This window comes from Amaranthus tricolor, chromosome 10 (assembly GCF_026212465.1).
Source record: "Amaranthus tricolor cultivar Red isolate AtriRed21 chromosome 10, ASM2621246v1, whole genome shotgun sequence".
Lineage (NCBI taxonomy): Eukaryota > Viridiplantae > Streptophyta > Magnoliopsida > Caryophyllales > Amaranthaceae > Amaranthus > Amaranthus tricolor.
In genome coordinates this window covers 28,099,954-28,120,234 of record NC_080056.1, presented here as the reverse complement: position 1 = coordinate 28,120,234, position 20,281 = coordinate 28,099,954, and positions in this window count along the sequence as shown.

Sequence of the window (20,281 nt, the reverse complement as noted above, 5' to 3'; positions counted from 1 at the left end):
TCATTGATCATTGATCCTTATTCATTCTTCATCGTTCATTCTTCATTGAACATTGATCTTTGTTCATTCTTCATCGTTCGTTCTTCATTGATCATTGATCCTTGTTCATTCTTCATCGTTCATTCTTCACTGATCATTGATCCTTGTTCATTCTTCATCCTTCAATGTTCATTATTCATTCATCATTGATCATTGATGCTTGTTCATTCTTCATAGTTCATTGTTCATTGATCATTGATCCTTGTTCATTCTTCATCATTCATTCATCATTGATCATTTATCCTTATTCATTATTCATCGTTCATTCTTCATTGATCATTGATCCTTTTTCATTGTTCATCGTTCGTTCTTCATTGATGATTGATCCTTGTTCATTCTTCATCGTTCATTCTTCACTGATCATTGATCCTTGTTCATTCTTCATCGTTCATTCTTCACTGATCATTGATCCTTGTTCATTCTTCATCGTTCATTCTTCATTGATCATTGATCCTTTTTCATTGTTCATCGTTCGTTCTTCATTGATGATTGATCCTTCTTCATTCTTCATCGTTCATTCTTCACTGATCATTGATCCTTGTTCATTCTTCATCGTTCATTCTTCATAGATCATTCATCCTTGTTCATTCTTCATCGTTCATTCTTCATTGATCATTCATCCTCGTTCATTCTTCATCGTTCATTCATCATTGATCATTGATCCTTGTTCATTCTTCATCGTTCAATCTTCATAGATCATTCATCCTTGTTCATTCTTCATCGCTCATTCTTCATTGATCATTCATCCTTGTTCATTCTTCATCGTTCATTGTTCATTGATCAAAGATCCTTGTTTATTCTTCATCGTTCATTCATCATTGCTCATTGATCCTTATTCATTCTTCATCGTTCATTCATCATTGATCATTGATCCTTATTCATTCTTCATCGTTCGTTCTTCATTGATCATTGATCCTTGTTCATTCTTCATCGTTCATTCTTCACTGATCATTGATCCTTGTTCATTCTTCATCGTTCATTCTTCACTGATCATTGATCCTTTGAACCATATTGGGATGATTCAATGAGGATTCATACAGGAAGCATGAATGAAGAACAAAGCAATGAGTCATACGCAAGCTATGACACAGATTCAGCAACTAAAGAGGAAGAACAGAAGCTCAAAGCAACAGTACAACAGCCTATGATCAAAGCTAGCAAACAGCTGACCTTGCAGCCCTCCTCTAGATCAACCAGGAAAGATTCATTAGCCATGCAAGGTGGATTTGGAATCTTGGTACATGGGAGATCACACCTTGACCAAAGGACATTATTTTGCATCATCAAAAACACATGGAAATCAATACTAAAGGTCTCGCACTCAACAGAAACTGCACATCAGCGTGAGGTTGTAACCACTGACCAGCAGACCTTGGGCTTTGTGTCTAGAACGTATCTTGACTCCTTGGAGGACTCTAAGGGTAGATTTGGAAACTTCACACTTGGATCTTCCTACCATGGTCAAAGATTCCTCCTATCAATCATTAGAAGACCTCAAGATGAAAGGATGAAGGTCACCCAGTCAGCACTGGTGCAAAATAGTGCAGAACTGATCTTATGACCAGGGCACCTTGTGAGACTTGGTTTGAGCACATCGTCTGACCTACGGGACCACCAAGGGTAGAAATGGAATCTCTACACTAGGAGCTTGCTTCTAAGACTCTTAGTAGCCATCATCTACCTTTGGAAGTGCATAAAAACATGGGTGAAAGGTCACCTGTTCAGCAGCCATCTGTCAGAATTATACTTAGCTTGTTTTTATGTTTTTAATGAAGCACATGTTGTGCACGTGATCCTTTATGACCGTTATTGTTAGTTAGACGTGTCATTAGCCTCCTCATTGTATTTCCCTCTTCCCTTACGTCTATATATAGATGGTTCCATCATTGTAAAAGGGATAAGTTGATTTTTAATAAAAATTCAGAAAATTCACTAAGTGTGTTTTTCCTTGCAATTGCCTAGCAATTGGGTTACTTAGGGCCAGTTTGCCCTTCTTTGTTGTGCAACCCCTTGATCAGTCTTCAAGATTGCACTTCATCCTATCCAAGAACATTGAGTATTCCCTGGATTAATCAAAGGAAAGCACCGGTGTTGCATTGACAGGAGGTTTGGTAGTCCAACTCTTGGCAAGGCATTGTTATAACAATCTTGGAATATCCCCTTGTGTTTGTGTGTTAAATCCATTTCGTGCATAATTGCTTCAACCACCACACGTACTTGGATCAATTGGTATCAGAGCAAGGACGTGTAGGGCTTGAATTTCATCCTCATTCATTGGTGAAGACGAATTCTTTGCTTGAACAATCAGAGGAATCAAGAATTCAGAGAACTAGGGCGATTTTTGTTTGTGTTCGATTTCAGTGGCGAATCTCTACAAATTTCGGATAGAAGTGCAAGGAACACAAAGAAGCAAGCAAGCACAGCCCAGCAACCACATGCTCAGGTTCAGACAGTAGCAAATGCATGCTCTGTTGATGCAGCCAGCAGCCATGATGTTTCACCCTACCACACGCACTTAGAATTGAGGACAATTCCTTTTAAAGAAGGGGGGAATGAACCATATTGGGATGATTCAATGAGGATTCATACAGGAAGCATGAATGAAGAACAAAGCAATGAGTCATACGCAAGCTATGACACAGATTCAGCAACTAAAGAGGAAGAACAGAAGCTCAAAGCAACAGTACAACAGCCTATGATCAAAGCTAGCAAACAGCTGACCTTGCAGCCCTCCTCTAGATCAACCAGGAAAGATTCATTAGCCATACAAGGTGGATTTGGAATCTTGGTACATGGGAGATCACACCTTGACCAAAGGACATTATTTTGCATCATCAAAAACACATGGAAATCAATACTAAAGGTCTCGCACTCAACAGAAACTGCACATCAGCGTGAGGTTGTAACCACTGACCAGCAGACCTTGGGCTTTGTGTCTAGAACGTATCTTGACTCCTTGGAGGACTCTAAGGGTAGATTTGGAAACTTCACACTTGGATCTTCCTACCATGGTCAAAGATTCCTCCTATCAATCATTAGAAGACCTCAAGATGAAAGGATGAAGGTCACCCAGTCAGCACTGGTGCAAAATAGTGCAGAACTGATCTTATGACCAGGGCACCTTGTGAGACTTGGTTTGAGCACATCGTCTGACCTACGGGACCACCAAGGGTAGAAATGGAATCTCTACACTAGGAGCTTGCTTCTAAGACTCTTAGTAGCCATCATCTACCTTTGGAAGTGCATAAAAACATGGGTGAAAGGTCACCTGTTCAGCAGCCATCTGTCAGAATTATACTTAGCTTGTTTTTATGTTTTTAATGAAGCACATGTTGTGCACGTGATCCTTTATGACCGTTATTGTTAGTTAGACGTGTCATTAGCCTCCTCATTGTATTTCCCTCTTCCCTTACGTCTATATATAGATGGTTCCATCATTGTAAAAGGGATAAGTTGATTTTTAATAAAAATTCAGAAAATTCACTAAGTGTGTTTTTCCTTGCAATTGCCTAGCAATTGGGTTACTTAGGGCCAGTTTGCCCTTCTTTGTTGTGCAACCCCTTGATCAGTCTTCAAGATTGCACTTCATCCTATCCAAGAACATTGAGTATTCCCTGGATTAATCAAAGGAAAGCACCGGTGTTGCATTGACAGGAGGTTTGGTAGTCCAACTCTTGGCAAGGCATTGTTATAACAATCTTGGAATATCCCCTTGTGTTTGTGTGTTAAATCCATTTCGTGCATAATTGCTTCAACCACCACACGTACTTGGATCATCCTTGTTCATTCTTCATCGTTCATTCATCATTGATCATTGATCCTTATTCATTCTTCATCGTTCATTCTTCATTGATCATTGATCCTTGTTCATTCTTCATCGTTCATTGTTCATTGATCATTGATCCTTGTTCATTCTCCATCGTTCATTCATCATTGATCATTGATCCTTGTTCATTCTTCATCGTTCATTCTTCATTGATCATTGATCCTTCTTCCTTCTTCATCGTTCATTCATCATTGATCATTGATCCTTGTTCATTTTTCATCGTTCATTCTTCACTGATCATTAATCCTTGTTCATTCTTCATCGTTCAATGTTCATTATTCATTGATCCTTGTTCATTCTTCATCGTTCATTCTTCATTGATCATTGATCCTTTTTCATTGTTCAACGTTCGTTCTTTATTGATGATTGATCCTTGTTCATTGTTCATCGCTCAATCATCATTGATCATTGATCCTTGTTCATTCTTCATTGATCATTAATCCTTGTTCATTCTTCATCGTTCATTCTTCATTGATCATTGATGCTTGTTCATTCTTCATCGTTCAGTCTTCATTGATCATTGATCCTTGTTCATTCTTCATCGTTCAATGTTCATTATTCATTGATCCTTGTTCATTCTTCATTGTTCATTCTTCATTGATCATTAATCCTTTTTCATTGTTCATCGTTCGTTCTTCATTGATGATTGATCCTTGTTCATTCTTCATTGATCATTGATCCTTGTTCATTCTTCATCGTTCATTAATCATTGATCATTGATGCTTGTTCATTCTTCATCGTTCATTCATCATTGATCATTGATCCTTGTTCGTTCTTCATCGTTTATTCTTCATTGATCATTGATCCTTGTTCATTCTTCGTCGTTCATTCTTCATTGATCATTGATCCTTGTTCATTCTTCATCGTTCATTCTTCACTGATCATTGATCCTTCTTCATTCTTCATCGTTCATTCATCATTGATCATTGATCCTTATTCATTCTTCATCGTTCATTCTTCATTGATCATTGATCCTTTTTCATTCTTCATCATTCATTCATCATTGATCATTGATCCTTATTCATTCTTCATCGTTCATTCTTCATTGAACATTGATCTTTGTTCATTCTTCATCGTTCGTTCTTCATTGATCATTGATCCTTGTTCATTCTTCATCGTTCATTCTTCACTGATCATTGATCCTTGTTCATTCTTCATCCTTTAATGTTCATTATTCATTCATCATTGATCATTGATGCTTGTTCATTCTTCATAGTTCATTGTTCATTGATCATTGATCCTTGTTCATTCTTCATCATTCATTCATCATTGATCATTGATCCTTATTCATTCTTCATCCTTCATTCTTCATTGATCATTGATCCTTTTTCATTGTTCATCGTTCGTTCTTCATTGATGATTGATCCTTGTTCATTCTTCATCGTTCATTCTTCACTGATCATTGATCCTTGTTCATTCTTCATCGTTCATTCTTCACTGATCATTGATCCTTGTTCATTCTTCATCGTTCATTCTTCATTGATGATTGATCCTTCTTCATTCTTCATCGTTCATTCTTCACTGATCATTGATCCTTGTTCATTCTTCACGTTCATTCTTCATAGATCATTCATCCTTGTTCATTCTTCATCGTTCATTCTTCATTGATCATTCATCCTTGTTCATTCTTCATCGTTCATTCATCATTGATCATTGATCCTTGTTCATTCTTCATCGTTCAATCTTCATAGATCATTCATCCTTGTTCATTCTTCATCGCTCATTCTTCATTGATCATTCATCCTTGTTCATTCTTCATCGTTCATTGTTCATTGATCAAAGATCCTTGTTAATTCTTCATCGTTCATTCATCATTGCTCATTGATCCTTATTCATACTTCATCGTTCATTCATCATTGATCATTGATCCTTATTCATTCTTCATCGTTCGTTCTTCATTGATCATTGATCCTTGTTCATTCTTCATCGTTCGTTCTTCACTGATCATTGATCCTTGTTCATTCTTCATCGTTCATTCTTCACTGATCATTGATCCTTGTTCATTCTTCATCGTTCATTCTTCACTGATCATTGATCCTTGTTCATTCTTCATCGTTCATTCATCATTGATCATTGATCCTTATTCATTCTTCATCGTTCATTCTTCATTGATCATTGATCCTTGTTCATTCTTCATCGTTCATTCATCATTGATCATTGATCCTTATTCATTCTTCATCGTTCATTCTTCATAGATCATTGATTCTTGTTCATTCTTCATCGTTCATTCTTCCTTGATCATTGATCCTTATTCATTCTTCATCGTTCATTCTTCATTGATCATTGATCCTTGTTCATTCTTCATCGTTCATTGTTCATTGATCATTGATCCTTGTTCATTCTCCATCGTTCATTCATCATTGATCATTGATCCTTGTTCATTCTTCATCGTTCATTCTTCATTGATCATTGATCCTTGTTCCTTCTTCATCGTTCATTCATCATTGATCATTGATCCTTGTTCATTCTTCATCGTTCAGTGTTCATTATTCATTGATCCTTGATCATTCTTCATCGTTCATTCTTCATTGATCATTGATCCTTTTTCATTGTTCAACGTTCGTTCTTTATTGATGATTGATCCTTGTTCATTCTTCATCGCTCAATCATCATTGATCATTGATCCTTGTTCATTCTTCATTGATCATTAATCCTTGTTCATTCTTCATCGTTCATTCTTCATTTGTTCATCGTTCATTCTTCATTAATCATTCATCCTTTTTCATTCTTCATCGTTCAGTCTTCATTGATCATTGATCCTTGTTCATTCTTCATCGTTCATTCTTCATTGATCATTCATCCTTGTTCATTCTTCATCGCTCATTCTTCATTGATCATTCATCCTTGTTCATTCTTTATCGTTCATTTTTCATTGATCAAAGATCCTTGTTCATTCTTCATCGTTCATTCATCATTGATCATTGATCCTTATTCATTCTTTATCGTTCATTCATCATGGATCATTGATCCTTATTCATTCTTCATCGTTCTTTCTTCATTGATCATTGGTCCTTGTTCATTCTTCATCGTTCATTCTTGCACCATGTTTGATATGGTGCAGGTCTTAAACAGAACCAAATATGCTTGGTTCAAATTTGAATGAACATGCTTAAGGTCAATCCCGTGATTGAGCAACCAATTATATCAGAATGTGTGCATTCTGAAGTGAACAAGCAGGAATTCAAAACGTTAATCAATGAATTGTTCAATTCATCATCAACTCAGCATATGAGCACAAGCTGCTGTCCTTGAAGATATGTATGAAGATGTAAACCATCATGAGCATGAAGATGTAAACCATCATGAACATCCCAGAGAAACTAGCATATCTGATAGAAATGGCCAAGAACAGAAGACAGCAGCAACAGAAGAACAGAACAGCAACAGAAGATCAGCTTCAGAACAGCACAGCAACACAACTAGCAACCAGGCTACCTTGCACGACACTTGGAGACCGAACCTATGCATCCAGGACCTGGGATAAAGTGGAAATGGAATCTTGGCACTAGGATCTAGCCATCAAGGGCCTAGGACCATGCTAACAATCCACCACTAACTCTAGAAGCTTTGCTGAAGGTGGGCTGCTCGTCAGTTTTCAAATCAGAATTTGTTTCAAGTTTTTGTTCATTCTGTTTTCTGTTTTAAGTGTCATGTATTAGCACGTGCGTTTTTAAATAAGGCTTGTGACTTTTTTAGCCGTGATGTTTGTTGAGAACTCTATATAAGGAGAGTCTCACTTGTGTAATTCATAACTCATATTCAATAGTTCAGTTTCATTTCTTAAAATCAGTTTGCAAGCATTGAAATTTCTCTCTTCCTTTTCCTTGTGTGTTTGAGTGTTCGTTAATTCATCCGGCCAAAACAAAGAGAGTGTGGAACACTCCTGAACTTTAGATTGTGGAACAATCTATAGTGTAACCCTTTGGTCGTGAGTGGAACTCAGGGAGAGGGCAAGGGAAGTATCCAATAACGGTGAGTGAAGCCTAAGAAAGGACCCCTTGTGGCTGACCGGGAAATCAAGAATTGTTTTCTTGGGTGCATTGTGGTGTGTTTGTGCGTGTTTCCGCGAAGGTATTGTCATCCTTAAGGATTAAGGGTGATTGAGTGCAGATTGGTGAGTCCGGAGGGCCCAATCTTGGTGCAATTCTTCACTGATCATTGATCCTTGTTCATTCTTCATCGTTCATTCTTCACTGATCATTGATCCTTCTTCATTCTTCATCGTTCATTCATCATTGATCATTGATCCTTATTCATTCTTCATCGTTCATTCTTCATTGATCATTGATCCTTTTTCATTCTTCATCATTCATTCATCATTGATCATTGATCCTTATTCATTCTTCATCGTTCATTCTTCATTGAACATTGATCTTTGTTCATTCTTCATCGTTCGTTCTTCATTGATCATTGATCCTTGTTCATTCTTCATCGTTCATTCTTCACTGATCATTGATCCTTGTTCATTCTTCATCCTTCAAAGTTCATTATTCATTCATCATTGATCATTGATGCTTGTTCATTCTTCATAGTTCATTGTTCATTGATCATTGATCCTTGTTCATTCTTCATCATTCATTCATCATTGATCATTGATCCTTATTCATTCTTCATCGTTCATTCTTCATTGATCATTGATCCTTTTTCATTGTTCATCGTTCGTTCTTCATTGATGATTGATCCTTGTTCATTCTTCATCGTTCATTCTTCACTGATCATTGATCCTTGTTCATTCTTCATCGTTCATTCTTCACTGATCATTGATCCTTGTTCATTCTTCATCGTTCATTCTTCATTGATCATTGATCCTTTTTCATTGTTCATCGTTCGTTCTTCATTGATGATTGATCCTTCTTCATTCTTCATCGTTCATTCTTCACTGATCATTGATCCTTGTTCATTCTTCATCGTTCATTCTTCATAGATCATTCATCCTTGTTCATTCTTCATCATTCATTCTTCATCGATCATTCATCCTTGTTCATTCTTCATCGTTCATTCATCATTGATCATTGATCCTTGTTCATTCTTCATCATTCAATCTTCATAGATCATTCATCCTTGTTCATTCTTCATTATTCATTCATCATTGATCATTGATGCTTGTTCATTCTTCATAGTTCATTGTTCATTGATCATTGATCCTTGTTCATTCTTCATCGTTCATTCATCATTGCTCATTGATCCTTATTCATTCTTCATCGTTCATTCATCATTGATCATTGATCCTTATTCATTCTTCATCGTTCGTTCTTCATTGATCATTGATCCTTGTTCATTCTTCATCGTTCATTCTTCACTGATCATTGATCCTTGTTCATTCTTCATCGTTCATTCTTCACTGATCATTGATCCTTGTTCATTCTTCATCGTTCATTCATCATTGATCATTGATCCTTATTCATTCTTCATCGTTCATTCTTCATTGATCATTGATCCTTGTTCATTCTTCATCGTTCATTCATCATTGATCATTGATCCTTATTCATTCTTCATCGTTCATTCTTCATAGATCATTGATTCTTGTTCATTCTTGATGCAAATGCATCAGGGAACAGTGACCATGGCAGTACTGATCAGGAACAGGATAGTGTTCCCAACTTTTCTTCTACGCCAAACACTCAGAAAGACCAAGGGTCCAGCAATGATACTTCCCACACATCGAATATGGGCTTAAGAATACGAATTGGGATGGAGAAAGATCAAGGCACAACAGAAGATAACACTTTGGGAACAGGAGAACCAACAGAATGCAAGAACAGAGTAACAGTTGATTCTGACGACCAGCTGACCTTACTGACGTTACTGAGCCCAGACCAGGAGTACCTGGACCAAGATGAAGACACCAATGGCATCTCCCTACATGGACCAAGCCATAGAGGCCCTAGGGTGCTGCTAACTAACCACCAGGAAGACCCTAGGATTGGCTAAAGGAGACCTGGTCAGAAGAAAAGAACATCTGTTTTTTTTGGCTAAGTGTTGGCCTTGTTTTAACTTTCTGTTTTGTTAGTTATTTGCCACGTGTCTTAGGCAGCCCTGGTAACGGCTATTTTGAGATGTAAATACTCTATAAATAACTAGGACTCTCATGTATTTGGGGTCGCGTTTGATATTGAGAATAAAATCAGAGTTTCATTGTTCAGACAAGTGTTTGTTTGTTTCGAGTTTGTTTGTAAACTTGTTTCAAGGAATAGTTATTCTTTGGCCGGGGAATTCATAGGTTTTCAGGCAAACCTATAATCTCAGGGAAGCATTCTATACAAGGAACAATAGTCCTTGCCTTGCATACTCCTTAGGATAGTGTAAGGGTTAGAACAACGTCCAGTAACCCACACGTCTGAAAATCAAGAAGCATCTTCTTGGTTGTTCTGAGTGTTCTGGGCTTGTTTACATTGATTAGTTTGAGATTATACGTGAGTATTTGGGCCATAATTTGATTCCACATTGATCTTTGCATAACAAAGACTACATTCAGTCTTAGTTTTGCATCAACTTGGTATCAGAGCCAATTCACAAAAGGGACAAAGGAGGGTATATCAGAAGGACGTTTTGAAGAACTTGCCATTTGTTCTGGGTTGTTTTGAAGGAAGAATTTGAAGGCGATTTAAAAAAAAAGCGATAGAACTGGGGATTTTTGCATTTCCAATTCCACAACGTTCAGGGAGTGTCTTCCTTTACTTTGATTTCGTTTTAAATTGTCAATTACAGATTGTTCAATTCATTGCATTATTCATTCTTCGTCTGAACACGAATTGTTCTTCGAAATTGCGATTTTCTTTGTTATTTGTTTGTCTTCGAAAAATTTTGGGATTATTCTGTGCTGGTTATCTAGCTGTTGTGACTTAGAGACCATGGAACGGGAAGTTAGGTTTGAAGTAATTGAGGATAAATTGGATAGGTTGTTTGCGCATTTAGGAATCGATAATCAGAACAGACCACCTATGCCAAACCCTAATTTTCGACCATATGAGGATAGGACCATTAAAATCGATCAACCTGAATTTGATGGCATCTCACATGACCCCTCCAAGTATCTGGAATGGGAAAGAAGAATGGAAGAATACTTTGAGTTTAAGGAAACACCCCCAAACCAACAGTTTAAGATTGCCAAGATCAAACTAACCAAATCAGCTGCAGCTTGGTTAGAAAGCATTCAAAAACAAAGACTTAGGGAAGAAAGGAATAGGATTAGCACTTGGGATAAACTTAGGAAGCAAATGAAGAGAAGATATGTTCCATCCACATACAAGCAGCAACTGGGGGTACAGTTGTATGCCATGAAACAGGGAGCTAGGTCAGTAGAGGACTACCTAAATGAATGGGAGAGATTGTATCATCTTTGTGACCTTCATGAACCTGAGGAAAACAAAGTAGGAAAGTTTATAGCTGGATTAAGGGAAGAATTTAGGGAGAGATTGATGAATACACCTGACCTTACACTACAACTTGCTACCTCTATAGCCATGGAAATTGAGAGGCAACACAGGGCAGCAAACCCCCAAATGAGGAACAACAGGACCTATACCCCAAGGAACACTAGTGCTGTGACCATGCCTAGGAAGGAGTTACCACCCTCTGGACCTAAACCTACTAACCCCAGAACAGAGTCACACACCAAGCCACAGGACATCATTTGTTTTAAATGCAATGGGAGGGGACACTATAAGAGGGATTGCCCCAATGCAAGGGCGTTTACCATGAGAGAGTGGACTGACATTAGGCAAAACACTAACCCTAAGAGACTCTTGGTGTTAAAGAATGGGCAAGAGGAAGAGTTAGACCCTCCCAGCTTAAGTGATGATGATGGTACATTTATAAGAGATGAGCAGGGGAACTGGCACCCTTTTGAAGGAGATTCTGAGGAAGAAGGAGAACTGGAGAAAATTTCCCCTGAAGAAGAGCACTTGAGCCTCATTATTAGAAGGAGCTTTCACAACACACCCTTGAGCAAAAAATCAGACCAAAGAGAGAATATCTTCCAAACAAAATGTAAAATACAGGGGAAGGTATGTGATTTGATTATTGATAGTGGGAGTGAGGCAAATTGTGTCAGTAAGCAGCTAGTGGAGGAGTTACACCTAAAGACTAAGGCTCACCCTAATCCCTATAAAATGAAATGGTTAGACACCAAGGCTAGTGGTTCAGTAAAACGTCAGTGCCCAGTGACCTTAACTTTGGGAACATATGAGGATGAAGTTTTATGTGATGTCTTAGATATGGATGCATGTCACCTCTTGCTAGGTAGGCCCTGGCAATATGACAAGAAAGCCATGCACAATGGGTATGACAACACTTACACTATTAGGCACTATGGGAAGAGGAAAGAATTTTTACCCCTGCCCCCACACAGAGCAGTGCCACCCAAGCCCTCTAAGGAACATGTGCAGTTAATGAATAGAAGAGAGTGTGAAAGGGAAGTTCAGGGAACAGAAGAGCTGTATTTGTTAGTCACCAAAGAAGTACAAGATCCCACACCTATACCTGCTGAGATGACTGAGCTATTAGAACAATATAAGGATGTGTTTCCCACTGATCTACCACCTGGATTACCACCATTCAGGGGGGTGGAACACCAGATTGATTTATTACCTGGGGCTAGTCTTCCTAATAAGCCTGCTTATAGGACTAATCCCAAAGAGGCCCAAGAGTTACAGAGACAGGTAGAGGATTTGATGAAGAGGGGCTATGTTAGGGAAAGTTTGAGTCCTTGTGCAGTACCCACTCTTCTTGTGCCTAAAAAGGATGGCACATGGAGGATGTGTATTGATAGCCGTAGTGTAAACAACATAACCATCAAGTATAGGTTCCCCATACCTAGGATTGATGACATTTTGGATGAATTAGGGGGTTCTCAATGGTTTAGCAAGGTGGATCTCAGGAGTGGATACCACCAAATCAGAATGAAAACAGGGGATGAGTGGAAAACAGCCTTCAAGACCAAGTATGGGCTGTATGAGTGGCTTGTTATGCCCTTTGGTTTGACAGGTGCCCCTAGCACATTCATGCGCCTGATGAATGAGATTTTGAGACCTTTCCTAGGGAAGTTTATAGTTGTTTACCTAGATGACATACTCATCTACAGCAAGGACATAGCAGCACACCTAGACCACCTCCAACAACTATTTGAGGTTCTGAGAAAACAGAGGTTGTATGCAAAGCTTGAAAAGTGTAATTTCTTACTACCTGAGGTTAGCTTCTTAGGGTATATTGTGGGCAAGGAGGGAGTCAAGGTAGACCCAATCAAAGTCCAAGCCATACAGGAGTGGCCCGCACCCACAACCCTCACACAAATTAGGTCTTTTCATGGGCTGGCTTCCTTCTACAGGAGGTTTATCAGGGATTTCAGCTCTGTTATGGCACCCATAACAGAGTGCACAAAACAGGGGAAGTTCAACTGGACACCCAAGGCCCAGCAGGCCTTTGAGACCCTTAAAAGTATGATGTGTAGTGCTCCCATTCTCAAGTTACCTGACTTTACTAAACCCTTTGAGTTAGAGTGTGATGCCAGTGGCATGGGGATTGGGGCAGTGCTTGTTCAAGAAGGTAGACCAGTGGCATTTTTCAGTGAAAAGCTCAACACTAGTAGGCTTAATTACTCCACCTATGACAAAGAGTTCTATGCAATCATAAGGGCTTTAGACCATTGGTCTCACTACTTAAGAATTCAACCTTTCATCTTGCATACTGACCATGAATCCTTGAAGTATATAAACAGTCAGCACAAGTTAAGTAGTAGGCATGCTAGGTGGGTGGAATTCATGCAAACCTTTGACTTTTCAGCTAAGTATAAGGTGGGCAAAACCAATATCATTGCTGATGCCCTTAGCAGAAAGTACAGCATGCTGGGTATATTAGGTGCCAAGGTTTTGGGTTTTGAATTCATTAAGGACCAATATCAAACCTGCCCTGACTTTCCTGACATATATAAATCATGTGAAACCACACCACAGGGGTTATTTAGTATTCATGAAGGCTATCTGTTTAAGGGGAACACGCTTTGCATTCCTAAACTACCTTTGAGAACAGTGTTGGTGAAGGAGGTGCATGAGGGTAGTATAGCTGGCCATTTTGGAATTCAAAAGACCCTTGACATGCTTGCTAAACACTTTTATTGGCCAAGGATGCTTGGAACAGTTGGTAAACACATATTAAGGTGCGAGACTTGCCTTAAGGCAAAAGTGTCTTTTCACAAGGGAGAGTATCTACCTTTGCCTGTAGCTAACAAGCCATGGGAACACATTAGTATGGACTTCATGGTAGCCTTACCCAAGACCAGGAGAGGAAAGGATGCTATTATGGTAGTGGTAGATAGGTTTTCCAAGATGTCACACTTCATAGCTTGCACCAAGACTGATGATGCACAACACATAGCCAAACTGTATTTTGCTGAGATAGTTAGATTGCATGGCATACCCAAATCCATTGTCTCTGACAGAGACAGCAAATTTTTGAGTCATTTTTGGAAAACCTTATGGAAGATGTTGGGTACTAAACTGTTGTTTAGCACAGCCTATCACCCTCAGACTGATGGTCAAACAGAGGTGACCAACAGGACTTTGGGTACCCTGTTAAGGTCATTAGTGACCACAAATGTTAGGGAATGGGACTTGAAGTTATGCTATGCTGAATTTGCCTTTAATAGATCACCAAGTCGTGCCACCAAGCATACTCCATTTGAATGTGTGTATGGTAATAACCCTTTGCTTCCTGTGTCTCTGATTGATTTGCCTATATGTGACAGCAAAACAGAGGAAGCTGCAGACTTGATCAAGCAAATGGAAGAAATTCACAAGCAAGTCCATGCAAACCTGGAAGAGACCAACAGGAAATACAAGAAACAAGCTGACAAGCACCTGAAAGCAAGAGCACCAATCCAGGAAGGTGACAAAGTATGGGTGTACCTAAGGAAGAAACGCTTTCCACATCTCAGAAGAAACAAATTACAACCTAGAGCCATTGGTCCCTACCAAGTGTTAAAGAAAATTGGAGACAATGCCTTTGAGATTCAACTACCTGCCGACTTCAACATCTCCCCTATCTTCAACATAGGAGATCTGACACTGCACCAGCCAGTCCAAGAATTGAGGACAATTCTTTCCCAAGGGGGAGGAGTTGATGCAAATGCATCAGGGAACAGTGACCATGGCAGTACTGATCAGGAACAGGACAGTGTTCCCAACTTTTCTTCTACGCCAAACACTCAGAAAGACCAAGGGTCCAGCAATGATACTTCCCACACATCGAATATGGGCTTAAGAATACGAATTGGGATGGAGAAAGATCAAGGCACAACAGAAGATAACACTTTGGGAACAGGAGAACCAACAGAATGCAAGAACAGAGTAACAGTTGATTCTGACGACCAGCTGACCTTACTGACGTTACTGAGCCCAGACCAGGAGTACCTGGACCAAGATGAAGACACCAATGGCATCTCCCTACATGGACCAAGCCATAGAGGCCCTAGGGTGCTGCTAACTAACCACCAGGAAGACCCTAGGATTGGCTAAAGGAGACCTGGTCAGTAGAAAAGAACATCTGTTTTTTTTGGCTAAGTGTTGGCCTTGTTTTAACTTTCTGTTTTGTTAGTTATTTGCCACGTGTCTTAGGCAGCCCTGGTAACGGCTATTTTGAGATGTAAAAACTCTATAAATAACTAGGACTCTCATGTATTTGGGGTCGCGTTTGATATTGAGAATAAAATCAGAGTTTCATTGTTCAGACAAGTGTTTGTTTGTTTCGAGTTTGTTTGTAAACTTGTTTCAAGGAATAGTTATTCTTTGGCCGGGGAATTCATAGGTTTTCAGGCAAACCTATAATCTCAGGGAAGCATTCTATACAAGGAACAATAGTCCTTGCCTTGCATACTCCTTAGGATAGTGTAAGGGTTAGAACAACGTCCAGTAACCCACACGTCTGAAAATCAAGAAGCATCTTCTTGGTTGTTCTGAGTGTTCTGGGCTTGTTTACATTGATTAGTTTGAGATTATACGTGAGTATTTGGGCCATAATTTGATTCCACATTGATCTTTGCATAACAAAGACTACATTCAGTCTTAGTTTTGCATCAATTCTTCATCGTTCATTCTTCCTTGATCATTGATCCTTATTCATTCTTCATCGTTCATTCTTCATTGATCATTGATCCTTGTTCATTCTTCATCGTTCATCGTTCATTGTTCATTGATCATTGATCCTTGTACATTCTCCATCGTTCATTCATCATTGATCATTGATCCTTGTTCATTCTTCATCGTTCATTCTTCATTGATCATTGATCCTTGTTCCTTCTTCATCGTTCATTCATCATTGATCATTGATCCTTGTTCATTCTTCATCGTTCAGTGTTCATTATTCATTGATCCTTGTTCATTCTTCATCGTTCATTCTTCATTGATCATTGATCCTTTTTCATTGTTCAACGTTCGTTCTTTATTGATGATTGATCCTTGTTCATTCTTCATCGCTCAATCATCATTGATCATTGATCCTTGTTCATTCTTCATTGATCATTAATCCTTGTTCATTCTTCATCGTTCATTCTTCATTTCTTCATCGTTCATTCTTCATTAATCATTCATCCTTGTTCATTCTTCATCGTTCAGTCTTCATTGATCATTGATCCTTGTTCATTCTTCATCGTTCATTCTTCATTGATCATTCATCCTTGTTCATTCTTCATCGCTCATTCTTCATTGATCATTCATCCTTGTTCATTCTTTATCGTTCATTTTTCATTGATCAAAGATCCTTGTTCATTCTTCATCGTTCATTCATCATTGATCATTGATCCTTATTCATTCTTTATCGTTCATTCATCATGGATCATTGATCCTTATTCATTCTTCATCGTTCTTTCTTCATTGATCATTGGTCCTTGTTCATTCTTCATCATTCATTCTTGCACCATATCTGATATGGTGCAGGTCTTAAACAGAACCAAATATGCTTGGTTCAAATTTGAATGAACATGCTTAAGGTCAATCCCGTGATTGAGCAACCAATTATATCAGAATGTGTGCATTCTGAAGTGAACAAGCAGGAATTCAAAACGTTAATCAATGAATTGTTCAATTCATCATCAACTCAGCATATGAGCACAAGCTGCTGTCCTTGAAGATATGTATGAAGATGTAAACCATCATGAGCATGAAGATGTAAACCATCATGAACATCCCAGAGAAACTAGCATATCTGATAGAAATGGCCAAGAACAGAAGACAGCAGCAACAGAAGAACAGAACAGCAACAGAAGATCAGCTTCAGAACAGCACAGCAACACAACTAGCGACCAGGCTACCTTGCACGACACTTGGAGACCGAACCTATGCATCCAGGACCTGGGATAAAGTGGAAATGGAATCTTGGCACTAGGATCTAGCCATCAAGGGCCTAGGACCATGCTAACAATCCACCACTAACTCTAGAAGCTTTGCTGAAGGTGGGCTGCTCGTCAGTTTTCAAATCAGAATTTGTTTCAAGTTTTTGTTCATTCTGTTTTCTGTTTTAAGTGCCATGTATTAGCACGTGCGTTTTTAAATAAGGCTTGTGACTTTTTAGCCGTGATGTTTGTTGAGAACTCTATATAAGGAGAGTCTCACTTGTGTAATTCATAACTCATATTCAATAGTTCAGTTTCATTTCTTAAAATCAGTTTGCAAGCATTGAAATTTCTCTCTTCCTTTTCCTTGTGTGTTTGAGTGTTCGTTAATTCATCCGGCCAAAACAAAGAGAGTGTGGAACACTCCTGAACTTTAGATTGTGGAATAATCTATAGTGTAACCCTTTGGTCGTGAGTGGAACTCAGGGAGAGGGCAAGGGAAGTATCCAATAACGGTGAGTGAAGCCTAAGAAAGGACCCCTTGTGGCTGACCGGGAAATCAAGAATTGTTTTCTTGGGTGCATTGTGGTGTGTTTGTGCGTGTTTCCGCGAAGGTATTGTCATCCTTAAGGATTAAGGGTGATTGAGTGCAGATTGGTGAGTCCGGAGGGCCCAATCTTGGTGCAATTCTTCACTGATCATTGATCCTTGTTCATTCTTCATCGTTCATTCTTCACTGATCATTGATCCTTCTTCATTCTTCATCGTTCATTCATCATTGATCATTGATCCTTATTCATTCTTCATCGTTCATTCTTCATTGATCATTGATCCTTTTTCATTCTTCATCATTCATTCATCATTGATCATTGATCCTTATTCATTCTTCATCGTTCATTCTTCATTGAACATTGATCTTTGTTCATTCTTCATCGTTCGTTCTTCATTGATCATTGATCCTTGTTCATTCTTCATCGTTCATTCTTCATTGATCATTGATCCTTTTTCATTCTTCATCATTCATTCATCATTGATCATTGATCCTTATTCATTCTTCATCGTTCATTCTTCATTGAACATTGATCTTTGTTCATTCTTCATCGTTCGTTCTTCATTGATCATTGATCCTTGTTCATTCTTCATAGTTCATTGTTCATTGATCATTGATCCTTGTTCATTCTTCATCATTCATTCATCATTGATCATTGATCCTTATTCATTCTTCATCGTTCATTCTTCATTGATCATTGATCCTTTTTCATTGTTCATCGTTCGTTCTTCATTGATGATTGATCCTTGTTCATTCTTCATCGTTCATTCTTCACTGATCATTGATCCTTGTTCATTCTTCATCGTTCATTCTTCACTGATCATTGATCCTTGTTGATATAGGTTGGCTATGTTTTGAACAAGGACCAAACTATATGCACACGTATGTTTCAAGGTTTCGGAATTCAGCAATTAAGGCTGAAAGTTTAGGTTGTATTGTAAAATGTTTTTTTTTTTTTTGTGATTTTTGTGGGTTTTGTAATAAGAAGAACTAAGAACAGATATGTTGAATTGAACAACTTGAAAATGGCTGATCCAAGGATTAATTTGATACAGATTCACCACAAATTAAAACCAAGGGCTCCTAAGAACACATTCAAACTTTAAGCCAAAAGAATGAAAAGCATAGGAACTTCAACTTACTAAAACCAATCCAAGTTAAAGTAAATTGCAAAGAGAGAACAAAGGAATTTGCTCAAAGGTTGTTTTGTATTCAGAATGTAAAAATCAGGTTCTGAATTACAAGAGTGCATACATCCTATTTATACTAAAGCATTCAGCAATGAGTACAAACTTTGAAAATGAAAGTACAACCAAAATGGCAATAAAATGCAACAGCTAGTAAAAGAACAAGGAGATTTTTGCTGATTTTTTTTGTTGTCTCTAACAGCTAGTTTTGTTGTCTCTAACAGCTAGTTTTTCTTTGGGATTTGCAAATCAGCTCTTCTATCTTCTTGGGATTATTTGTGGCTGATTTGTAAGAGATATTATCATAAAAATCCCACTCAATCTTCATAACATATGGCTGTTGTAAATCAGCTAGTTTTGAAGAATGCAACGGCTCAATTTGGAGAATCTGATTGCTTGTTTCGTTCCATGCGTTTTAATTTTGTAAAGGACGTCCCATGAGCAAAATAAATATTAGACTCAATAAAATAAAAATTACAACTCGACTAACTAAACATAAGACATGATTAAGCTTGATCCTAAACCTGGCTTAATCATCTCTAAGACTTTGTTTCATTATAAAAATGAAAATACAAAATAAAATTTAGAAGAAGATTTAGTTCATGATTACAAAATTAAAAGACTTGACATTTGAACCTTGAATTTGAGCATCTTTCACATGATGAACCATGGTATTGATCCGGGTTATCTCATGAGAACTAGATGTAGGTGATCCTACATCATCCTCCCCTTCTTTGGAGAAGCTTGACCTCAAGCTTGGTAACATATCCTCCTCATGGAATGGAATTAAATCTGCAACATTAAAAGTAGAGGACACACCATAGCTACTAGGTAGCTCTAGTTTGTAAGCATTGTCATTTACTTTCTCCAAAATTTCAAAAGGTCCATCAATTCTAGCGCTTAACTTTGATTTTCTTTGGATGGGAAACCTATCCTTTCTCAAGTAAATCCATACTAAGTCACCTTCTTTGAAAATCACCTCTTTTCTCTTTTGATCCACTCTTTCTTTAACCTTCTCATTCATTTTCTCAATCCTTTCCACAACTTTCTTATGCACCTTTTGAATTTCATTAGCTCTCAACTCGGCATCGTGACTAAACTTCAATGGTGTAGGAAAAGGCGTAAGGTCTATAGGGGTTAATGGGTTAAGGCCATAAACCACAAAGAAAGGAGAAAACCCTGTGGTCTTGCTAGGAACACGATTATAAGCAAATTCAGCATGTGGTAGCAATTGTTCCCATTGTTTAGGATTCTTAGTAATGAGAGCACGCAACAAGGTTCCTAAGGTCCTATTGGTTACTTCGGTTTGACCATCAGTTTGGGGGTGGCTAGAACTACTAAAGTTAAGCTTTGTTCCT